Source organism: Bos taurus, chromosome 28 (genome assembly GCF_002263795.3).
Source record: "Bos taurus isolate L1 Dominette 01449 registration number 42190680 breed Hereford chromosome 28, ARS-UCD2.0, whole genome shotgun sequence".
Classification (NCBI taxonomy): domain Eukaryota; kingdom Metazoa; phylum Chordata; class Mammalia; order Artiodactyla; family Bovidae; genus Bos; species Bos taurus.
In genome coordinates this window covers 32159793-32181859 of record NC_037355.1, presented here as the reverse complement: position 1 = coordinate 32181859, position 22067 = coordinate 32159793, and the positions used below count along the sequence as shown (strand labels likewise).

Sequence of the window (22067 nt, the reverse complement as noted above, 5' to 3'; positions counted from 1 at the left end):
GGGTTGCAAAAAGAGTCAGACACAACTTAGCGACTAAACAACACTCAATTTAAGCTTAATCACCTTAAGCGCTTAGAGAGATACTTTCTTTCCAAGACAAGTACTCAATAAATGTTGCAGCTAACATTCATTCCATTGGTTCAAGATATATGTATTGAGGCAATAGCACGTTCCAGGCATGAGTTTAGGCACCAAGGTTAAAACAGTAACATGGATATGGATTTATGTCCCTTGAGAGCTTACTTACTAACAAAGGAGGATGCACCATACATAAAATAGATCAACTTTGCTGTAGTTTTAAATCTGGGAAACAGATGGCAGGGGAGTTCTGGAGCTCATGGAGAGGTGAGAGCTGGAAAGATAACGCTGAGGATGCCTGTACAGAGAGGGTCAAAGATCCAAAGGGGTTTCAATTCTTGAAAAAGGAAGACGGGGCTCAAAGATGGAAAGATCAGACTGAAGGGATGTGGGGAGAAAAAAAGGGAGCAGGTGTAGGTGCAAGAGGAGCTCAGGAGAGCAGCGTGACAGCTAAGGGATGACAAGATTCAGGGTGGATATCACAAGGAGTCGGCAACGCAACGACTCTGAAGGGGATATTGGACTGATGACCAGGCGAGCACTGTAACTGCGAGATGATGAAGGATGGGGAAGGAGTGGGGAGAGTAGGGGAAAGAGGAGGCAAGAGGGAGGAAGAAAGGCAACAAGTCTCAACTGCTGTGTTAAGATTTGGCAACAAAGCAAAGGTAGTGGCATGAGAGAAAGAAGAGGGAGGAAGACTGGGGGAAGTGGTCTTCTGGCTGAGCTGAAGGATGACATTGGTGGGCACAGGAATATCACAGAAGACTCAGAACCACTTATTATAGATGGTACAGGTTCAGAGTGTTACTGGACTAAGGAGGCGCCATCATTGCTGATTGAATTTCCTGTCATTTCCTTGCTCTCCAAACAGCTAATCCACTGCTTTGTAACCTGTGTTAGGACACTTGTCCATACTTAAAGAGTCAAAGACCAAATTCTCACTTAGAAAACACAGTGTTAGGCTCTTTTCTGGTTATTGCAGCGTAGGGAACTATGAGTAGCAAAGTCTCCCGTGACACCCTCTACGAGGTGGTGCGGGAACCAGCACAAGCGCAGAAAGTTTTTGGAGACAGTGGAGCTTCAGATCAGCCTGAAGAACTATGACCCTCAGAAGGACAGACGCTTCCCGGGCACCGTCAGGCTTAAGTCTACTCCCCGCCCCAAGTTCTCCGTGTGTGTCTTGGGGGACCAGCAGCATGGTGATGATGCCAAGGCTGTGGATATCCCCCACATGGACATTGAGGCACTGAAAAGACTCAACAAGAATAAGAAACTGGTCAAGAAGCTGGCCAAGAAATATGATGCCTTTTTGGCTTCAGAGTCTCTGATCAAGCAGATCCCCCGAATCCTGGGCCCAGGCCTGAACAAGTCTGGCAAGTTCCCTTCCTTGCTGACCCACAATGAGAACATGGTGGCCAAAGTTGATGAAGTGAAGTCCATGATCAAGTTCCAGATGAAGAAGGTGCTGTGTCTGGCAGTGGCTGTTGGCCACGTGAAGATGACAGATGAGGACCCTGTGTACAACATCCACTTAGCTGTCAACTTCCTGGTGTCATTGCTAAAGAAAAATTGGCAGAACATCAGGGCTTTGTACATTAAGAGCACCATGGGCAAGCCCCAGCATTTGTACTAAGGCACAGCTTAATAAACCATACTAAAGCATCGAAAAAAAAAAAAGAAAACACAGTGTTAGATCTTCGGGAAGGGCAGGATTTCTGATTTTGCATCCCTATCTGATCACTGAAAAATGTTGAAGGTGGAGCTTTGTTAAAGTTGGCTATGTTCCACAACGTTCTGTGATAACCTGTATATACACGTGACTTTGTACTGTACCTGCAACTAACACAACATTATAAATCAACTATACTCTCACCTAGAGCCAGACACCCTGGAATGTGAAGTCAAGCGGGCCGTAGGAAGCATCCCTACGAACAAAGCTAGTGGAGGTGAAGGAATTCCAGTTGAGCTATTTCAAATCTTAAAAGATGATGCTATAAAAGTGCTGCACTCAATATGCCAGCAAATTTGGAAAACTCAGCAGTGGCCACAGGACTGGAAAAGGTCAGTTTTCATTCCAATCCCAAAGAAAGGCAATGCCAAAGAATGCTCAAACTACCGCACAATTGCACTCATCTCACACGCTAGTAAAGTCATGCTCAAAATTCTCCAAGCCAGGCTTCAACAATATGTGAACTGTGAAATTCCAGATGTTCAAGCTGGATTTAGAAAAGGCAGAGGAACCAGAGATCAAATTGCCAACATCCGCCAGATCATCTAAAAAGCAAGAGAGTTTCAGAAAAACATCTATTTCTGCTTTATTGACTATGCCAACGCCTTTGACTGTGTGGATCACAATAAATTGTGGAAAATTCTGAAGGAGATGGGAATACCAGACCACCTGACCTGGCTCTTGAGAAATCTGTTTACAGGTCAGGAAGCAACAGTTAGAACTGGACATGGAACAACAGACTGGTTCCAAATAGGAAAAGGAGTATGTCAAGGCTGTATATTGTCACCCTGCTTATTTAACTTATATGCAGAGTACATCATAAGAAATGCTGGGCTGGATGAAGCACAAGCTGGAATCAAGATTGCTGGGAGAAATATCACTGACCTCAGATATGCAGATGACACCACCCTTATGGCAGAAAGTGAAGAAGAACTAAAAAATCTCTTGATGAAAGTGAAAGAGGAGAGTGAAAAAGTTGACTTAAAGCTCAACATTCAGAAAACTAAGATCATGGCATCGGGTCCCATCACTTCATGGCAAATAGATGAGGAAACAGTGGAAACAGTGTCAGACTTTTTGGGGGGGGGGCTCTAAAATCACTGCAGATGGTGATTGCAGCCATGAAATTAAAAGACGCTTACTCCTTGGAAGGAAAGTTATGACCAACCTAGATAGCATGTTACAAAGCACAGACATTACTTTGTCAACAAAGGTCCATCTAGTCAAGGCTATGGTTTTTCCAATAGTCGTGTATGGATGTAAGAGTTGGACTTAAAGAAAGCTGAGCACCAAAGAATTGATGCTTTTGAACTGTAGTGTTGGAGAAGACTCTTGAGAGTACCTTGGACTACAAGGAGATCCATGCAGTCCATCCTAAAGGAGATCAGTCCTGGGTGTTCATTGGAAGGACTGATGTTGAAGCTGAAACTCCAATATTTTGGCATTCAGCTGATGCGAACAGCTGACTCATCTGAAAAGACCCTGATGCTGGGAAAGATTGAGGGCAGGAGGAGAACAGGATGACAGAGGATGAGATGGTTGGATGGCATCACCAACTCAATGGACATGGGTTTGAGTAGGCGCCAGCAGTTGGTGATAGACAGGGAGGCCTGGCGTGCTGCAATTCATGGGGTTGCAATGAGTCGGACACGACTGAGTGACTGAACTGCACTGAACATTAAAAAAAAAAAAAAGCTGGACATGTTCCAAAGATATATGATATACAGGCTGAATATTTAATCCTATAACCATGAAACAGAGAACAAATGGGGTATGAGCCTTCTTTTCTGAACACTTACATCAGAAGAAACCATTGTCTTTCTGAAGCACATTTATGGAGGAAGAGAGGGCCCCCAACCCCACCCATAAACCAACAAGGAAAGATAAAATGACACCCCCAAGTTGTATCAAGCCAAGGATTATACCATTTGAAGAGCAAACCACAAACTAGACAGCCTCAAGCACCGTACTCAACCATTAGCCCCCAATAATGCAAGATTTCATTTATTTTTCTCATACACTAGTGCTGGATTTTTAATTCCAGGCCTCCAGCAAGCGAGTCAAAGAAAATTTGGGAAATGTTCAAAATTTTGAGAGAAAGTCAAAGGGGAATTTGGTTTCATCAAAAGCGAACTAAACCATTGGCAGACAGAGGCCAGTGACTTGTAACTGCACCAGGAGATGTCCCAATGGAGCGCTAAGATTTTGCAAACATTCTCCATTCCCTCACTGGATTTCTCACCAAGAGAAGGCCAGAGTCTCCATCTGCTTTCCATCACTGTCTCCACTATTGCACTCTGGCAGAGCTCTGCCTGGGTTCCATTTGTCATGCCTCCGAAGTGGCCCGCCCTAACAGAACACTGGGAGGCCTGGGTTTAGCCCTGTAGCCTGGTACTAAGTTCTGAGACCATGGGGTCCACCAGGGCCCTGACTCCATCTCTGACCTAACTCCTTCATATCTTACTTCTCTCTGCCTTTACTCTCTACTCTTGGAAAACAGAGTTTGGCAACATAATAATGAATGTGCTTTGAGATCTCATGACGGTCAACACTATGCCGTAAATAGAATTTTGGCCATGAAAGTGGAATATTATAACCTGAAGCACTTTAAAAACAGCAAAGGATTTATCTGAGGCAGAGTAGGAATGGTCCTTTAGGGAAATGATGTTGTTGACCTTAGGTAAACACTTTCAACCCAGTGAGTCCATGAAACATAGCTGTAATGTGTGTATAATCATTCTAATGATGTTGGATTTTTTAAAAGTGACTGACACAGACCTGATGATGGGTTGAATGCAGCAGTTGAATTTCTAGAAAAAGATGCAGTGAATGCTTAGGGGTGCATGAAATCTGCTCTGGACAACATAGGCTATGAAGGCCATCCTAGAGAAAGTCCCCACTCACCCATTTCTACCATGTGTTACTGAAATGACTTGGCAGGTAAGAATGAGCACAAACTCAGCCTTCAATAGTCCCAATGTGTTGTGAAAGTAAGATCAGTTAGCATTTTATTTTTAATCTTTTCTAATAAGATAATACCAAGTACAGAAAAATAGCTATGTATGAGGATTTCATCTCGGGGTTATTAAGATTGTGAAAAAAGAAAACCCTGGTAAATGACCAACACTTCTTGTATTAATTATTTGCTCCAAACCCCTAAATAGTCATCCTGCCTCTAGAACCAGAGCCAGAATGATATTTCCAATTAGCCAACTTGATCTTCAGTGATTTTCTCCAAGCCTTTATGGCCAGTCTCCACTCCTTAAGTTGGCATACAAAGTTCTTCATGATCTTGCCCTTACTCACCCTTGTTGCCAGTTTCCTCATCTGCTTCCTTGTTCTTCTCTCTCTCCCTCCAAACCTCCCCCACAACACTCTGGGAAAACTAAAAGTCTGGTTCTTCAACAAACCACGCATCTGTCCTCCGTGCCATCATATATGCTGTTCCCTCTAACCTGAACACTTTTCCCACACTTCTTCCTGGTTAGTTGTGATGCATCGTCAGGTCTCAGCTTCAGGGTCACCTTCTCAAGGAAACCCTCCCTAATGCTTCCCTAAACTGAGTATTGTGTTCCTCCAAAAGTTCTAGGTCTGTATATCCACTACAAAGCTCTTATTACGAGTAACAGTTGTTAATGAAAATAAACCATTTCTACGGACTCCACTCTCTGTAGAGACTGAAGTCAGTTTCGTTTGTTTATCAGTTTATTCTTTGCACTATGCCCAGCATATAGTAAGTGCTTACGCCTTTCCCACGTACCCTCCACCTGCCACATATCTACAGGAGCACGTGGTCCACAGCTCTGCACGTCTGTCCTTCCAATGAACATTACGAGCTTTTTCAGATATGAACTAACTCTTATTCATAGGCACTCAAGAACTATATCAGACTGGACAGAAGGATTGAAGCTTGGATGGTAAGTTAGATGGTAAAGAAGGGAATATGACCGAATGAACTGAAACTCAACTGTACTGAAATTTTGAAAAGTTCTTTCAGTCTTTCTGAGTTTTTTTTAACTTTAAAGGTTTGATATGTTAAAAGTAGGTAGAATCAAAGAGTTTGCCAGGTTGTACAGACTCAGTAATAATGGTTTCTTTTTTTGTTGCACAAATCTGCTCCAGGGAAGGCCCCTCTTGAACCCAGTATGTCTCGCTTTCAGAAGGGACACACTCAGGGTCATGATGGATGAAAGGGCATCTGACAATCCAAACGGAACCCACCTCGAAGATCAGTGGCAGACAGATGCCACAGTGCAGCCCACTTCTGTGACAACCACAAGGGGCACACAAGGCGAGAAGAACCACTGAGTGCCCTGTAACTTCCCAAGGTGGGGGAAAAAAGGCAACTAAAAGACCCTTGTAAGAGGCTCACACATTCTTCTTCAGAACATAAGCTTCTCAAGAAATCTCTCTCCTGCCTATCTGTCTCTTTCCTATTTTTTTAAATAAACACCAAATGAGTTCTCATTCCATCTTTCCTGGGCCATGTACTTAGAATACAGGACAAAATGAAAGTTCATCCAAAACTTCTTTACAATAGTAACACCTCTCTCCCTACTCCCATCAAGACGCTATGGTTTGTGGATCATAGTGGATTCCAATGAAGATGCCATTGAAACTTTCCCCCTATCTCCGTACAGAAGATTCAGTAAAAGACAGCATTGTGACCAAAACACCAGTATGTTCCCTTTATACATGCCAAGGGAATACTGCAGGATATGTATACTGTGCCAGCACCCTTTCCAGAATGGCAGCCATATTTCCCTAACCCATCCACTCAGCACTTCTCCAGTTTTTAAATAATAACACATTCAGATGCAAATGAGCCCAACAGTCAGCTCTTCCTGTCGTTTCTCTTGTTTGATAATCCCTAGGCTTTCTTTGGAGAAGGCAATGGCAACCCACTCCAGTACTCTCGCCTGGAAAATCCCATGGATGGAGGAGCCTAGTAGGCTGCAGTCCATGGGGTCACTAAGAGTTGGACACGACTGAGCGACTTCACTTTCCCTTTTCACTTTCATGCATTGGAGAAGGAAATGGCAACCCACTCCAGTGTTCTTGCCTGGAGAATCCCAGGGGCAGGGGAGCCTGCTGGGCTGCTGTCTGTGGGGTCGTACAGAGTCAGACACGACTGAAGCGACGTAGTAGTAGTAGGCTTTCTTCACTGATCAGTTAAATAAAAGGACATTTGGGGTGGAGAGTACTTCTGGATTTTCCAGTCACTGGATTAAATTATCATCATTTGTAAATAAAGCTGGAAAGGTTTCAAGTATTAAGGTTATCCTCACAAATACAGGGCATTTCAGGAGGTGAAGGAGGGCAGGGGAGGTGCAAGAGAGATGGAAAGGCAAAGTTAGAGACAGGAAGACGGCACAAGGTCTGGAAGGACTGTGAATAAATAATTTTTAAAAACGTTTTAATCCCCCCTGAAGAAACTAGGAGGACTCCATGAACAAATGAATGGGAACAGGCCATGGAGTGACCCTCCTCACTACTCTTCCTGGCCTATTTGGACCCAGACCATGACAGGTAAAATGACGAATGCTTCCCACAAGCTGTAACCTCTAACTTCGGAAATTCACTTTTCTGAATGACCATAAAAAGACATTGCTTTCAAAACCCACCGGCCAATCACATCCTTCAACTGAAGAGAACTATCTACTTACAGTGATAATGGCTTTTAAAATGGATGCAAGTGCAGCATCCCACTGCTCCTGGCAGGCAGAACGCTGCTTCTCACCACTTCCCTCACCTTCAGCTGAACCACGTGGAAACACAACTGGGTACCGGACCGTCCCCAACGCAACGCGGTTCTTATTCTGCTAAGTATGAAGCAAAGAAGAACGAAAGAGTCTCTTGAAGAAAGTGAGAGAGGAGAGTGAAAAAGTTGGCTTAAAACTCAACATTCAGAAAACTAAGATCATGGCATCCAGTCCCATCACTTCATGGCAAATAATGGGGAAACAATGGCAACAGTGACAGACTTCATTTTGGGGGGGCTCCAAAATCAAGGCAGAAGGTGACTGCAGCCATGAAATTAAAAAATGCTTGCTCCTTGGAAGAAAAGCTATGACCAACCTAGACAGCATATTAAAAAGCAGAGACATTACTTTGCCAACAAAGGTCCGTCTAGTCAAAGCTATGGTTTTTCCAGTAGTCATGTACGGATGTGAGAGTTGGACTATAAAGATGTATGGCAAAACTAATACAATACTGTAATTAGCCTCCAATTAAAATAAATAAATTTATATTAAAAAAAAAAAAAAAGAAAGCTGAGCACTGAAGAATTGATACTTTTAAACTGTGGTGTTGGAGAAGACTCGGGAGTCCCTTGGACTGTAAGGAGACCGAACCAGTCAATCCTAAAGTAAATCAGTCCTGGATATTCATTGGAAGGACTGATGCAGAAGCTGAAACTCAAATACTTTCGGAGAACTGACTCATTGGAAAACACTCTGATGCTGGGAAAGATTGAGGGCAGGAGGAGAAGGGGACAACAGAGGATGAGATGGTTGGATGGCATCACTGACTTGATGGATGAGTTTGAGCAAGCTCTGGAAGTTGGTGATGGACAGGGAAGCCTGGCATGCTGCAGTCTGTGGGGTTGCAAAGAGTTAGACATGACTGAGCGACTGAACTGAACTGAAGTATCAAAAGCTGGCCTTGGTACCAAAGGACACGAGAATGCAGGTAGTGCAAGATTCCCTCTGTCTCTGAGCCATTAAGAAAACACTGAAGAAAAAAATCTTGGTAGATTTCACACAGCAACCAGAGTCTACCGTGGTCATATTGCTTGAGGTCTCATGGTTCTGGGTCCTATTTTTCATTGCTACTGCAACAGATAACCACAAACACAGTACTTTAAAACAGCACAGATTTATTACCTTCAGTTCTGAAGACGAGAAGTCCGAAATGGGTCTCCCTGGGTTAAAGTCAAGGGGTCAGCAGGACTGGTTCCCTCTAGAGGCCCTGGCGAAGAGTTGTGTCCTTGCTTTTGCCAGCTTCTAGAAGCTGCCTACATTTCTTGGCCCATGGGCCCTTCCTCCATCTTCAAAGCAAGTCACAGAACCTCTACTTCTGTTGTTGCATCTTTTTCCTGCTGCTTCTTCCTTCTTACAGAAATCCTTATAAAGGCCTCACTGGGCCCACCTTGATACTCCAGAGTAACCTCCACATCTCTGAATCCGTAACCTAATCACTCCTGCAAAGTCCCTTTCATCATGTCCAAGGCAGGAAGCTGTGGTCACATGTGCCATGGCAAGGAAGGAGATGTAGGAGGAAACACTTGAAGGAGGGGAAGGACTCAGCCACCACGTATCCAGGGAAGAGATACAGGCAAGAAATCCAGGATGGCCTGGGCTGAGCGGGGAGCAAGAGTTCCCCAGTTTGCCTTTCACAGCAAGGAAGCCAGAGGGCTACAACAGAGTGAGTGATGGGAGAAGGGTGGGGTCAGATGAGGTAGAGTGGTCTCTGAGGACTTCAAATGTCCATGTGAGAGCTTGGCTTTTATTCTAAGTAAAAGCCAGCAATCAAATAAGCACATTTAGGATTACAGCTTTTTAGGAATCTTTTTTTAGCTTGCTTCACATAGGACATTTAAAAAATAGCTGCTAAATGCTTCTTTGGGGGAATGTGAGGCATTCTTATAATAATAATAAAAAAGTGCCTTGGGCTTTCTTACTACTGGATACATCAAAGGGTTTTCACTAGTAATTTGGGGAGCGTCTGCCTCTGGGTGCCACTGCTGTGATTTCAAAATAGAATTATCTCGTGCTATGTGATTTCTTGAATCATTAGTTTTCCATTTTCTCTTCCTCTTTCCTTTTTGTTCAATTTTTTTAGTCGTGCGCTAGCATACACAAGAAGTTTATAAAAATGGAGGCTTGTGGGCAATTGGGTGAAGGGGGCAGTGACTGAAGGAGGAAAGAAGTGGAGCCACTTCCCTGGGTCTGCGTGACCAGACACCCTGGGTCTGTTCAATCAGTGGAGAGTGGGATCTGTCATGGTGTCTGGCTTTTCCAAAACAATGGCCGTATTGTCGGGAAAAGAGAAGGCCGGGGGGAATCAGGCCAGAGCTCTCTTCACAGGCCAGTGGACTACTTCCCTTGGTTTAATTAACTCTTTCAGGGCAGCACAGGCCTAGAATGAGGGTATTTTTGTCATGCAGACAAGAGTTCTTACCAGAAGCACAACTGTCATGAACAAAGTAGAACTCTGGTCCCACCCCTTTAATTACTTGGCTGACAGCAAACTCAGACTCTTCAAAATTATAATTATCAACAATTCTAACTCATTATGCTCTGAACAGTACTTATCTTCAAGGATTAATAATTTTAGCATTATCAAGGAAAAATAACAAAATTACTTAATTTCCTTCTCAGCCAAAGTCCCAAGTCTTTAAAGAAACAGGTTTCAGGTAGCGGGTGAGCAAGCGATATACCGTTGGCCTTGGAGGGCCTCTCAGGCTATCATTTATGTGGAGTCCACACAATGGGCGCAGCAGACAGGTGAGCCCAAGGGCCCTCTCACCTGCCTTTCTCCATCTCTGACTTCCAAGCCCGGTGAAGAGAAAGAAAAGTGAAAGTGATAGTCACTCAGTTGTGTCTGAATCTTTGCGACCTCTTGGACTGTAGCCCACCAGGTTCCTCTGTTTACAGGATTCTCCAGGCAAGAATACTGGAGTGGGTTGCACTTCCTTCTCCAAGAGATCTTCCTGACCCGGGGATCAAACCCAGGTCTCCTGCACTGCAGGCAGATTCTTTACCATCTGAGCCACCAGGGAAGCTGGCCACCAGGAAGAGGCTGGCCAAGGGAAAAGAAGGAAATATCTCAGGGGCTCTGATTCTTCTGCATATTTGGCTTCATGGTCCTGCGACACATCAACATTCCTAGATCTGAACTACACTGTAGAGTTTTGTAATGAAAAATAATCAAAATAGGGGTCCAGGCATGGAGTGAAAAACGAACAGGAGACAATAGGAGAAATGAGGACAGAACATCAGGGGATCACAGAGCCCTTGGAGGGGCACCAAGTTTGATTAACAGCAACTTGTAGAGCAGAAAAAACAGTTCTGGATCCTAGATTTGGGCCATGAGGTGCCTGTATGTGACCTTTCAAACAAAACTGACAGTCCTTGAGGTTCCCTGGAGAAGGACACTACAGCACCATTTGAAAACTGTCACTAGAAACTCCAAATTCCTTTGCCCACATATGACTATTTACAGCCTTTCTAAGTTACATAGCTTTGTGAAAAATATCTCTGCTTTAAAGAATCTAAGATAGCCATGTTAATACAGAAGAAGAAATTAAAATTAAGGTAAATTGCAGCAAATGCCCATTGTAATAAACCCCTCCTTAGTGATTCTTCAGTGAAAAGATACAACCCATAGAGCTGGGTAGGCTCAAGGGGAATGTCTCCTCACCAGGGCCAGCAAGGCATGAAAGGACCCAGCTATGTCCTGCCTTTGTAAACTCGCCGCATCTCCTCTGCTCCACAGTCATGAGGCATCTCTTGCGTTGCCTTTTGATGTCAAGCCCTTGACCATCCCAAGCTTGAGTTCTGCCCCAAAGAATCTGAGCTGGCACTTTCCACTCCTGGAACCTGCCTCATATTCCTCACTTGACCTAACTCTTTTCTTCCTTCATATATCAGCTCAAATGTCACCTTGCCCTGGAGGGTTCCTAACTGTCCTCCTTAAGGGAAAAGACTCCCCACACTACACTCAGGGAGCAGCCAGACATCACCTCAGCTTATTGTCTTCACTGCATGTAAGACTCTTTGCTTTTCTTGTTTCCTGTCTATTGTCGGTTGCGGTTGCTAGAAATGGACCCCTGCCTGTCTGGTTTTTCAATAAACAAGGGTGAGCTACCTAATTTGCAGGGTTCATGACAAAACTGCAGGGCTCCCTGTTCAAAAAGCGACAGATGTTGTCTTTTTCCCTGTGGCCTCAGTCTTTCAACGTGTGTTTTGACTTGTTATTTTATGTCATGTTTTGACCACAGGGAAAGTTCAGACCTTCACAGGCATCCAGAGCCCACATCGGATGACATGGGGTGCAGGGAACACACCTCCAGTTCTGACCCTGCCTGTGTCTGTGCCCAGGCCTCCATCAGGGTTGGAATTAAGGAGAACGGGTGGTTGAGAACCTGTTTTAGGGAGGCAAGGAGGCATGGAAGGATTCTGAGCCTCCTCCCACTGTCACATTGGACTGTACTTACAAAATACAGATCCAAAGACAAAATTATTAAAAAGCTCAAAATGGCAACCACAGAGCATTAAACCTCAAGCACAGTGCCAATGAGTCCAGTCTTGTCCCCGGGCTCTAGGATACTGCCTGGCACGTGATAGAGAAAGGATATATGAAAGCATTTGTAAGTAAATAAACCAGTGAGTCCACAACCACTCCTATTTTACCTGTCTTGTGGACAAACTGGCTTTCAGGAATGAGTAATCCTCCTTTGAACGCACACCATCCACAAGGCATTATACTGGGACACCTGAAGGCATGAGAAGAGAAGTGGGGAGTAGCCTCCTCTTTCATCAAATCTTCAATCCAGTAGTAGAGCTAAGACAATGCCTTCAAACAACTCCTTTACGAGGTAAAAAATGAAAAGTGACCCAAGATGCAAAACAAGGCAGCTCAGCGACCTATATAGCTGCAGGGATCACAAAAGGCTTTATGGAACAGGTGGCGTTTAAGCAAGCCTTTAAAAAAAGTATGGGATTTAGTCATAAAGAGAACCCAGAAAACGGTCACAATGTCAGCAGAGGGTAAAAGTCAGAAAGCCAGAATTATGTACAGAACAGAGCTCACGATTCTCAAGAAGAAGAGTGAGGAAGTAGCTTGGACATGGAGTTCAGGACCAAATACGGAGAATCCTGGAAGCATGTAGTATTAATCTGGCCACCCTGGTATTACAGTTCTCTATTACTGGGTAACAAATTACTGAAAACTTTTGTTGTTGTTGTTGTTGTTGAGTTGCTCAGTTGTGTCTGACTCTTTGTAACCCCACAGGCTGCAGTACGCCAGGTTTCCCTGTCTTTCACGACCTCCTGGAGTGTGCTCAAACTTATGTCCATTGAGTCAGTGATGCCATCCAACCATCTCATCATCTATCACCCACATCTCCTGCCCTCAAACTTTCCCAGCATCAGGGTTTTTTCCAATGAGTCAGCTCTTTGCACAAAGGGGCCGAAGTTCTGGAGCTTCAGCCTCAGCATCAGTCCTTCCAATGAATATCCAGCCACTTCAAACAACATACATTGCCTCACAGTTTCTGTGCATCAGGTATATGGTTACACCTAAGCTGGTGCTCCTTTCTTTCAGGCATTTCACAAGGCTGCCTTCAAGGTATGAGCCAGGGTTGGGGCCTCGTCTGAGGCTCAACTAGGGAAGTCTCCAAGCTCACACAGTTGTTGGCAGGATTCAGTTCCCTGCAGATGCAGGGCCAAAATTCCTCACTGTGGACCAGAGACAACCTGCACATCCTAGCCATTTGGGTCTCTCTAACATGGCATTTTGCTTCATTAAGGCAGTCAGGGAGAGCATTCTCCAGGAAAGTAGAAGCCACAATCTAAGGTGGCCTAGTCGTGGGAGTGACAGTCTGTCACCATTTCCTTAATCTATTCATTACAAGCACATTACAGGCCCTGTCCACATACGGGGGAGGGACCTTCACAGAGGTGGGAACATAGGAAATGGGCATCATCAGGGCCATCTGAGACTTGGCCTACCATTCTGAGACAGAAAAGAATGGCTTGCTGTAGAGGCCAAAGATGAAAAAAACATCAAAGAGGGTATTACACAGGCCAGGAGGGAATGAATTAGACCCAGAGAAGAAGGAGTAACTTTAGAGAGAATGGGTACTTTCAAGGGCATTCTCAGGGGGAGAATTCGTATCACAAAGGTCTTGGTAATGAGTTCTATGTGGGTGGTAAGGGAGAGGAAGAAAGTAAAGGAAGATCCCAAGGTTTTGAACTCAAATGACTGGAATTAGAGGAGTGGTTAGGAGACAGTGAAAATAGACAGCCCAGTTGTGGTTGTCCTGGTGGAAAAACAGAGAATATATTGAACTGAGCTTCCAGAACACTATCCTAGGTGAGCATATATATGGAAATGTTGAATTTTAAGAAAGCTACTGCAGATGGTGACTGCAGCCATGAAATTAAAAGATGCTTACTCCTTGGAAGGAAAGTTATGACCAACCTAGATAGCATATTGAAAAGCAGAGACATTACTTTGTCAACAAAGTTCCATCTAGTCAAGGCTATGGTTTTTCCAGTAGTTATGTATGGATGTGAGAGTTGGACTACAAAGAAAGCTGAGCACCGAAGAATTGATGCTTTTGAACTGTGGTGTTGGAGAAAACTCTTGAGAGTCCCTTGGACTGCAAGGAGATCCAACCAGTCCATTCTAAAGGAGATCAGTCCTGGGTGTTCATTGGAAGGACTGATGTTTAAGCTGAAACTCCAATACTTTGGCCACCTGATGTGACGAGCTGACTCATTTGAAAAGACCCTGATGCTGGGAAAGATTGAGGGTCAGGAGGAGAAGGGGACAACAGAGGATGATATGGTTGGATGGCATCACCAACTCAATGGACATGAGTTTAGGTAAACTCCAGGAGTTGGTGATGGACAGGGAGGCCTGGCATGCTGTGGTTCATGGAGTTACAAACAGTTGGACATGGCTGAATGACTAAACTGAACTGAACTGAGGTTGGAAATTATATTTGAGAGTTACCTACACAAAGGGGATAGCTGATGGCATGAGACTGGATAAAGAGAATAGGGTTATAGAAACTAGTTCATCAGCTTGGAATGAGGGATACCTGGCAACTCTGCTCATCTTGTGTGGATTTCAGGCTTACTTTCAAGCTAGAATCTGGAAGGACCTTGAGAACCTCCAAGTCAAAACAAAAACTTGACTATGTCTATGAAGTTGGCCAAAAGACCACTGGTCTCACCAGGATTTTCCAGAGTCAGAGAAAGGTCTAGCCCCAGGGAAAAGGTCCCAATAAATACATATATCTACACTGACTTATAAATAATAATGATAAGAAGAGTAATTTTGTATTTCTTCTTAGTATTTTCTAATCACCTACATTATGAGTTGAACCTTAGGACCACTTATTATTACTACTTCATTTTGCAGATGAGAAAACCAAGGCTCGCCCTAGGTTATACAGACAGCATTTGCAACTAGAATCTTTGCTACCTGAATTCTTACTCAATGCTTACTTCTTTCCACTATGCAAAATCCATGACCTAGAACCTGAGGCTAAGATGGATTCTCCCAGTTTTTCATGTACAAAGTCAAGGATACATTTCACTTAATACAAACAAGACTATGCACAGATAACCCATAGCTCCTAGAAGTTGATTAAATTTGAAGACTCCAAATCGCCAAGTAAAGAAATGATCTTAGGATACTGAATTAGATGGGAATAAGAAAACCCTGCCTGGTCTTTGTAGAGAACCCTGCTCTTGTGGGAAACTCAATTTTAAGGTTAAAGAACCTCAGCTGGCTTCCTGGTTGCAGTTATCTAGTGAGGAAACTTTTAAGCCAGACCAAAACCCCAAGGCATTCGCATTGCCAATCCATATCATAATCAATGTTGATTGAATGTCTGAATGTAATTTGAATGAAAGGCATTTCAAAGTACAAAGGTTCTGTTCCCAATAAGTTTAGTCTATATAATCAAATGCATTCTTTCTGGCCCAATCAGCAGAGACTTGGCAGTATAAAGGTCTTTGGTATGAGCAAAAAAAATCCAAGCTTAAATCTTACAATTGCCCCTTTGAGGGTCGTTGACTCTGCAAGTTTTACAGTGGTGTACTGAAATGAATACTGCCTCTATGCAAAACAACAGGAGGTCACATTATAATTAGAATGCAATCAGTGGAATTGGTTATGGCTTGGTTTTCTTTCTGAAATGACAATCTATGCCACATCTGCCATTACATTAATATTTTCCGCATTACTAGAGGAACAGAGGGAGGGGGTTGGGTGGAGGGGAATCCAGTGTCTTTACACTGAGCAAGTGATAGAGTTGTCTTTAGCTAGAAGTCCACATGAGCTAATCAAGACCCATGCAGTTCACCTTTAAAATACCCAAACCATCTGGCAGGCTGTCCCATGATAAATCTCAATGATAAATGTCTCCGTTTTGATGTTACAAAGGAACCGCAGACCTGCTCAGTTTTGGCAAGGCTGAAAACATACTGGCAACGGTAGAATAGAACTCAGATGTCCCAAAATAGAGAAGTAAATCATTTTGACCTATGGGGCATAATATATTTAGAGAAAACCTGATTGTAATAAAAAGGTTGGACTCATCACAGTTCTTGTTCTAGGAGTGGCGATATATTTTTTTGTAATACTCTCTGGTTTAGTGTAAACGCTAGCATGTACAATTGAAAAGCTCTCATTCTTATTTTCCTTTCTCCCTTCTCTTTGTGTCTTCAGACATCTCTTCCTGCCATTTCTGAACTACAACAGTCTCCTCTCTCTGCCTCTCAGACATCCTGCAGGGCAACTTTGAGGCGAGCATGCCTTCAGAATGATTAATCCATGTGCTTTTCAGAGGTCTGTTTTGCTGCGCCCGTGGCCACTGCCAAGAAAGGACACACTGTGACCACCAGCACCAGGAAAAAGGCGCAGCCTCTCAACTCAAGGTTAGCCCGGACCTGAGGCCGAGCGGGAGTCGGAAAATAAATCATGTTGTGTGGCTTGGGAAGGTAGACTTTTATGTCCGGCCAAACTTCAGAAACAATTTATGGTGTGGTCAGTTGGCCTTCCTTATTTCATCTTTTCCGCCACAAAGTGAGGAAATTAAACAAACATGAATATGGAGTGTCAAGGGCAGGGTACTATGACTCCCAGTGCTAGCAGCCCCCACCCCTCTTCCCTGGCTGGACACATGACTCCATACCCTCACTGAGTCTGAAGCTCAGCATGGAGGATCCCAGCCTAAGAGAGGAGGTGGCCAATAAAAACAGGGCCTCACTGGCTCCAGGTCTCCTGGGAAGCTGTGTGGGACCCTGTGACCGCTGAGTGAAGCACTCTGGTCTGCTTGGTTGCAACAGCTTAACCAATTCCCTCCACTGCAGCCTGGGCTGCTTGCTCATTAAACTAATGGGAAAGACAGATTTCAGATCTGCCTCCTGAGTGATGGTTTGATAAGATTTTGCTCACACACCCAAAAGGGGAACCAGAAATAAACATGGGAGGTGATATGTCTCCAATGAAATAGGTTTAAATCTTACCCTCTTGATGTCTAAACAAGTTAGTGGGAGAAGAGGAGGACTATCTTTGTCTCCAGAGACACTTTCCCTGGGTAAAGCAGAGTTGTGTGGAGCCACAGTGACTGCTCTAAAACTCATGGAGGCCTGAGGCAGAGAGAGTCTGCAATGATTCAGGAAATGAGTGCAAATAAATTTGAGGCAACTATTTTTAATAAAACTTTAAAAATATATACTGACAGTCCAGGTGGAGGGGAAAAGACACAATAATTTACTGGTTGTTGGCAACTCAATTGGAGACAAGTTAGCCCACACCTTCTTGTCTTCCCTGAGCCAAACAATACACATCCAGTTATTTGACAGTCTTTTCATATGTCGGGTCTAGAAGTGCAGAGAGGAAACACCCACTGGGTCACTGGCACCCCCAGTTCTTTAATCATTTCTTTGGCTCTGGCCTGAATCCCCTCCAGATTATTGACATCTTCCTGGTTCAGCAGCATTTAGAAAAAAAGCATGATATTTCATCTGACATTCTTGAAGGTCCAGTGGGGGAGTAAAAAGGGGTGGGATGGAAGTCCTTACTCTACTGGGTAAAAGACAGCATCTGAACAGCCTCAGCTGAAAGAACTGCATCATCACTTTCCTCCCCAACCATACGCTTTCTCCCTCTCTATCTGATTTATGACTCCCAATTACCACAGATCCTTTGGCTAGGGTGCTTTCCAAATGTCTTCCTACTGCTGAATGTTTGGGTGCTGATATCTCCCGAGGGAAAAGAAGAGACAAAGAATAATGGTGTCCATACTTCTGTTCCCCACCGCTGCCATGCCATGCAATGTTTCTGGTTTTGTTTTAATCATCTGGAACAGGAAACCCAAGCTGATTCTGTTTCCTTACCTGATCTTTAAAGCAAGACAAGTTGGGATTACATTCACCAGAAAAGCAGGCTGATTGAGTGAAAAAAAATACTCAAAAGCCATATATTTAGCAATGCTCTTGTATATTCACAACCATACTATTCTCCAGTGGTTCCCCTCCAAAAGGCTAACAGTTAATTAGGAAGAAGGACACAAATCGGAGGACCTGTTAATCAGGTCATAATGAGTGTGGAATGTCCTCTTTTTCTAGTCTTTCAAACATGACAGCTTCCAGAATCCTCTTCAATCAGAAATGCCCATGAGTTTCAGGGGGAAAAACATAGCTCATGGTAGGATGCTAGTCCTAACTGACTAATCAATCCCAATCAACTGAGTTCTAATTCTTTTCTTTTCACAAAGAATTTTTTTTTTGTATTATAGAGTCCACAAAATACAACAAAATAAAAATAAAATGCTGTTGGTGCTATTCTTGATTGATGCTCTTAACAGTTCTGTGGTTTATATTTTATTCCCATCAGTTCCATTAAACATCATGTTTTCACACTGTTTTTTTCTTTAATAAAATGATTTCTTGATTGCCTATAAATGTTGGAAAATATTCACTCATTCATGTGATAAGTAATTAATGATTACCAGGCACAACAACAGACTGGTTCCAAATAGGAAAAGGAGTACATCAAGGCTGTATATTGTCACCCTGCTTATTTATCTTATATGCAGAGTACATCACAAGAAATGCTGGGCTGGAAGAAGCACAAGCTGGAATCAAGATTGCCGGGAGAAATATCAATAACCTCAGATATGCAGATGACACCACCCTTATGGCAGAAAGTGAAGAGGAACTCAAAAGCCTCTTGATGAAAGTGAAGGTGGAGAGTGAAAAAGTTGGCTTAAAGCTCAACATTCAGAAAACGAAGATCATGGCATCCGGTCCCATCACTTCATGGGAAATAGATGGGGAAACAGTGGAAACAGCGTCAGACTTTATTTTTCCGGGCTCCAAAATCACTGCAGATGGTGACTGCAGCCATGAAATTAAAAGATGCTTACTCCTTGGAAGGAAAGTTATGACCAACCTAGATAGCATATTCAAAAGCAGAGACATTACTTTGCCAACAAAGGTCCATCTAGTCAAGGCTATGGTTTTTCCAGTGGTCATGTATGATGTGAGTGTTGGACTGTGAAGAAAGCTGAGCACCGAAGAATTGATGCTTTTGAACTGTGGTGTTGGAGAAGACTCTTGAGAGTCCCTTGGACTGCAAGGAGATCCAACCAGTCCATTCTGAAGCAGATCAGCCCTGGGATTTCTTTGGAAGGAATGATGCTGAAGCTGAAACTCCAGTACTTTGGCCATGTCATGTGAAGAGGTGACTCATTGGAAAAGACTCTGATGCTGGGAGGGATTGAGGGCAGGAGGAGAAGGGGACGACAGAGGATAAGATGGCTGGATGGCATCACTAACTCGATGGACGTGAGTCTGAGTGAACTCTGGGAGTTGGTGATGGACAGGGAGGACTGGCATGCTGCGATTCATGGGGTTGCAAAGAGTCGGACACGACTGAGCGACTGAACTGAACTGAAACTAGATTTAGACATACAAATATTTACTAGTTTTAGCTCCAGTACTTTGGCCTCCTGATGCAAAGAGCTGACTCACTGGAAAATACCCTGATGCTAGGAAAGATTGAAGGCAGGAGTAGAACAAGGCGACAGGATGAGATGGTTGGATGGCATCATCAACCCAATGGACATGAGATTGAGCAAACTCTGGGAGATACTGAAGGACTCGGAAGATTGGAGTGCTGCAGTCCATGGGTCACAAAGAGTCATACAGGACTGCGTGACTGAACAACAACAAAGGATTTGATAATCAAGCTAGCATAATCTAATGCAAGCTTTAGACCAAGTGGCAAAAATATGGGAATATAAACCACACATCAGAGAAAAGGAAAAAATAACACAGAAGGAAAAGAGCACAAATGACTCTAATTCATATGGTATGGCAGCAGCACCCTTCTGGGGAGAATTTAAAATACACTCAACAGTGGCTACTGTCAGTGCTACAGGTAACAACATTTGTGGCTTCGAATTGGAGCCAAAGCTGCCCTCCGATGAGCCAATTCTGGATCTCATTCCCATCCTGATCACCTCTGTTGAATGGACAGAGAGACAATGATTACATTTGCCTCCTAAAGAAACCACCAGAGAAGTTTTGGCTGAGATAGTTGAACTGTGAATCCAAAGATGCATGGTACATAAAAAAGCAACAATAACAAGGCAGTAATGAGAGCCAGCCAAGGATACAGTGGGATGGCATAATTGAGTAGGAGTGCTGAAGGTTTGGAGCTGATCATTTACTAGAAATATGGTTTAATTCATTCAGGTTGGTCTCACTTCACCCCAGAGGAGACTGTACTTGCGTGCTGTAGTTATTCTCCTGCAGTGTTTTATTTAACCTCAGTGATGTGGATCTATTTCCGTTTTGAGGATCAGGGGGTAGCTTTAAGTGGAGAGTTTAGAAGTAGTATGATTAGAACTCAAAAATCTACTTCTCTACTTAGATTTGCTCTCATTCTGTGAAACAAGCCCAAAAGAAGACATAAAAGAGATGAATCACATCTTTTTCATTGTTTGATTTGAATTTTATTCCATATGTTGTGTGTGTGTTTGTGTACATGTGTAATGCCTAGCACCTCTCAGGAAATGACAACGGGAGAACGCCCTAGGAGAGATTAGGCCTTCACACACTTCAGTGATTAATACATGCCTGGGCACACTCTTCCCCAACCAATTACTAAAATATAACAAGAGAGCGGATTGAGGTTGACAGTGACATCCTCCCTTCCTAAAATTAATAATAATAACCGTAGTGGGGAGGTGGAGTGGTGATGGTGGTGGTGGTGGTGATTGTAGTTTGTTGTGAAGAGTCCCACATGCCTCCCCCGTGCTTGCTCAAAAAGGGCATTCTCTTTCCTAGAATATCCTTTCACTGTTGTCCATGATAAATCTGAGTGAGCTGACTCCAAGAACACAGGGCCCTAACTGGATGTAGTACAACTCCAGCGTGAATGAATAAAAGCAAGATTCTCAGTCCTTAGAATACTCATTCTCTTCCAACATGATGCCTGTGAAGAATCTTCATAAAGTCGGTTTTTATCTTTGTGGAATGCTTTTCTCATGGCTGACAAAAATAGGACTGTTCATGAAAAACAAGAATCTTGTCCCTGCAGAAAGAGGAGAGTGAGCCAAGACATTTGGGCTCTTCGGTTCTACTTGGCTGCCTTCCTTCAGGTCTCCAACGCAGACTCTCAGAGAATGGACGGATGGAATCTCCCAATAACCTATGGCTTCCTCTCCTCAAGTGTCACATCTACAATTGGCACCTTTTTAAGCTTCAGCTTCTATAATGCCTTTTTAAAATTAAAATATCACATCCTTGCTATTGCATCACACCCAGTAACACCCTATTTATTCTGCTGTGTTGGGCGAGAAATGGCAATTATAAGAAGTATGGCCAGCGTGCTCCTCTGTCTCACAAAATTCAAGAACCATCATCTAGAAACAGTCTGCTACCTTGACCTAAAGAGTCTTAAAATTTCTCAGCCATAAATTGGGATAGTTAATATTACCTTTCCTGTCCACTGGGATGTAGATGGACTGTCAAAACAATGTTGGAGACAAAGCTATGTAAACTAGATATATTAATACAAGTCATCACCAGAATGGGCCATTAAATATACTAAATACTCAACTGAGATTTCCCCTAATTTATCACCAATATTACTAGAGTTCCCTGTCAATACTCTCAGTTCTATCAACAATGAGACATAATTCTGACATAACACTAAGTTTGAGCTTCCCTGTTGGCTCAGTGGTAAAGAATCCTCATGCCAGGGCAGGAGATGTGAGTTTAGTCCCTAGGTCAGGAAGATCCCCTGGAGGAGGAAATGGCAACCCACTCTAGTATTCTTGCTTGGGAAATCCCATGAACGGAGGAGCCTGGCGGGCTACAGTCCCTGGGTTTGCAACAGAGTCAGACTTGACTTAGCAACTAAACAATAATAAAAACAAGACTAACTTTAATAGCCAAAGTAATGGGGACTTAAAAATAAAAAAATACCATTTGTGCCAAAGTAC

The 22067-nt window shown here is 43.5% G+C and overlaps 1 protein-coding gene and 1 pseudogene across 1 annotated transcript in view; one reads left to right on the top strand and one right to left on the bottom strand.

Annotated features, from left to right (window-relative positions):
* LRMDA (leucine rich melanocyte differentiation associated) overlaps nt 1-22067 on the bottom strand; it is an 864553-nt gene that overhangs the window by 184011 nt on the left and 658475 nt on the right. The window lies entirely within an intron of this gene.
* Nucleotides 1057-1726, top strand: LOC530965 (large ribosomal subunit protein uL1-like; annotated as a pseudogene).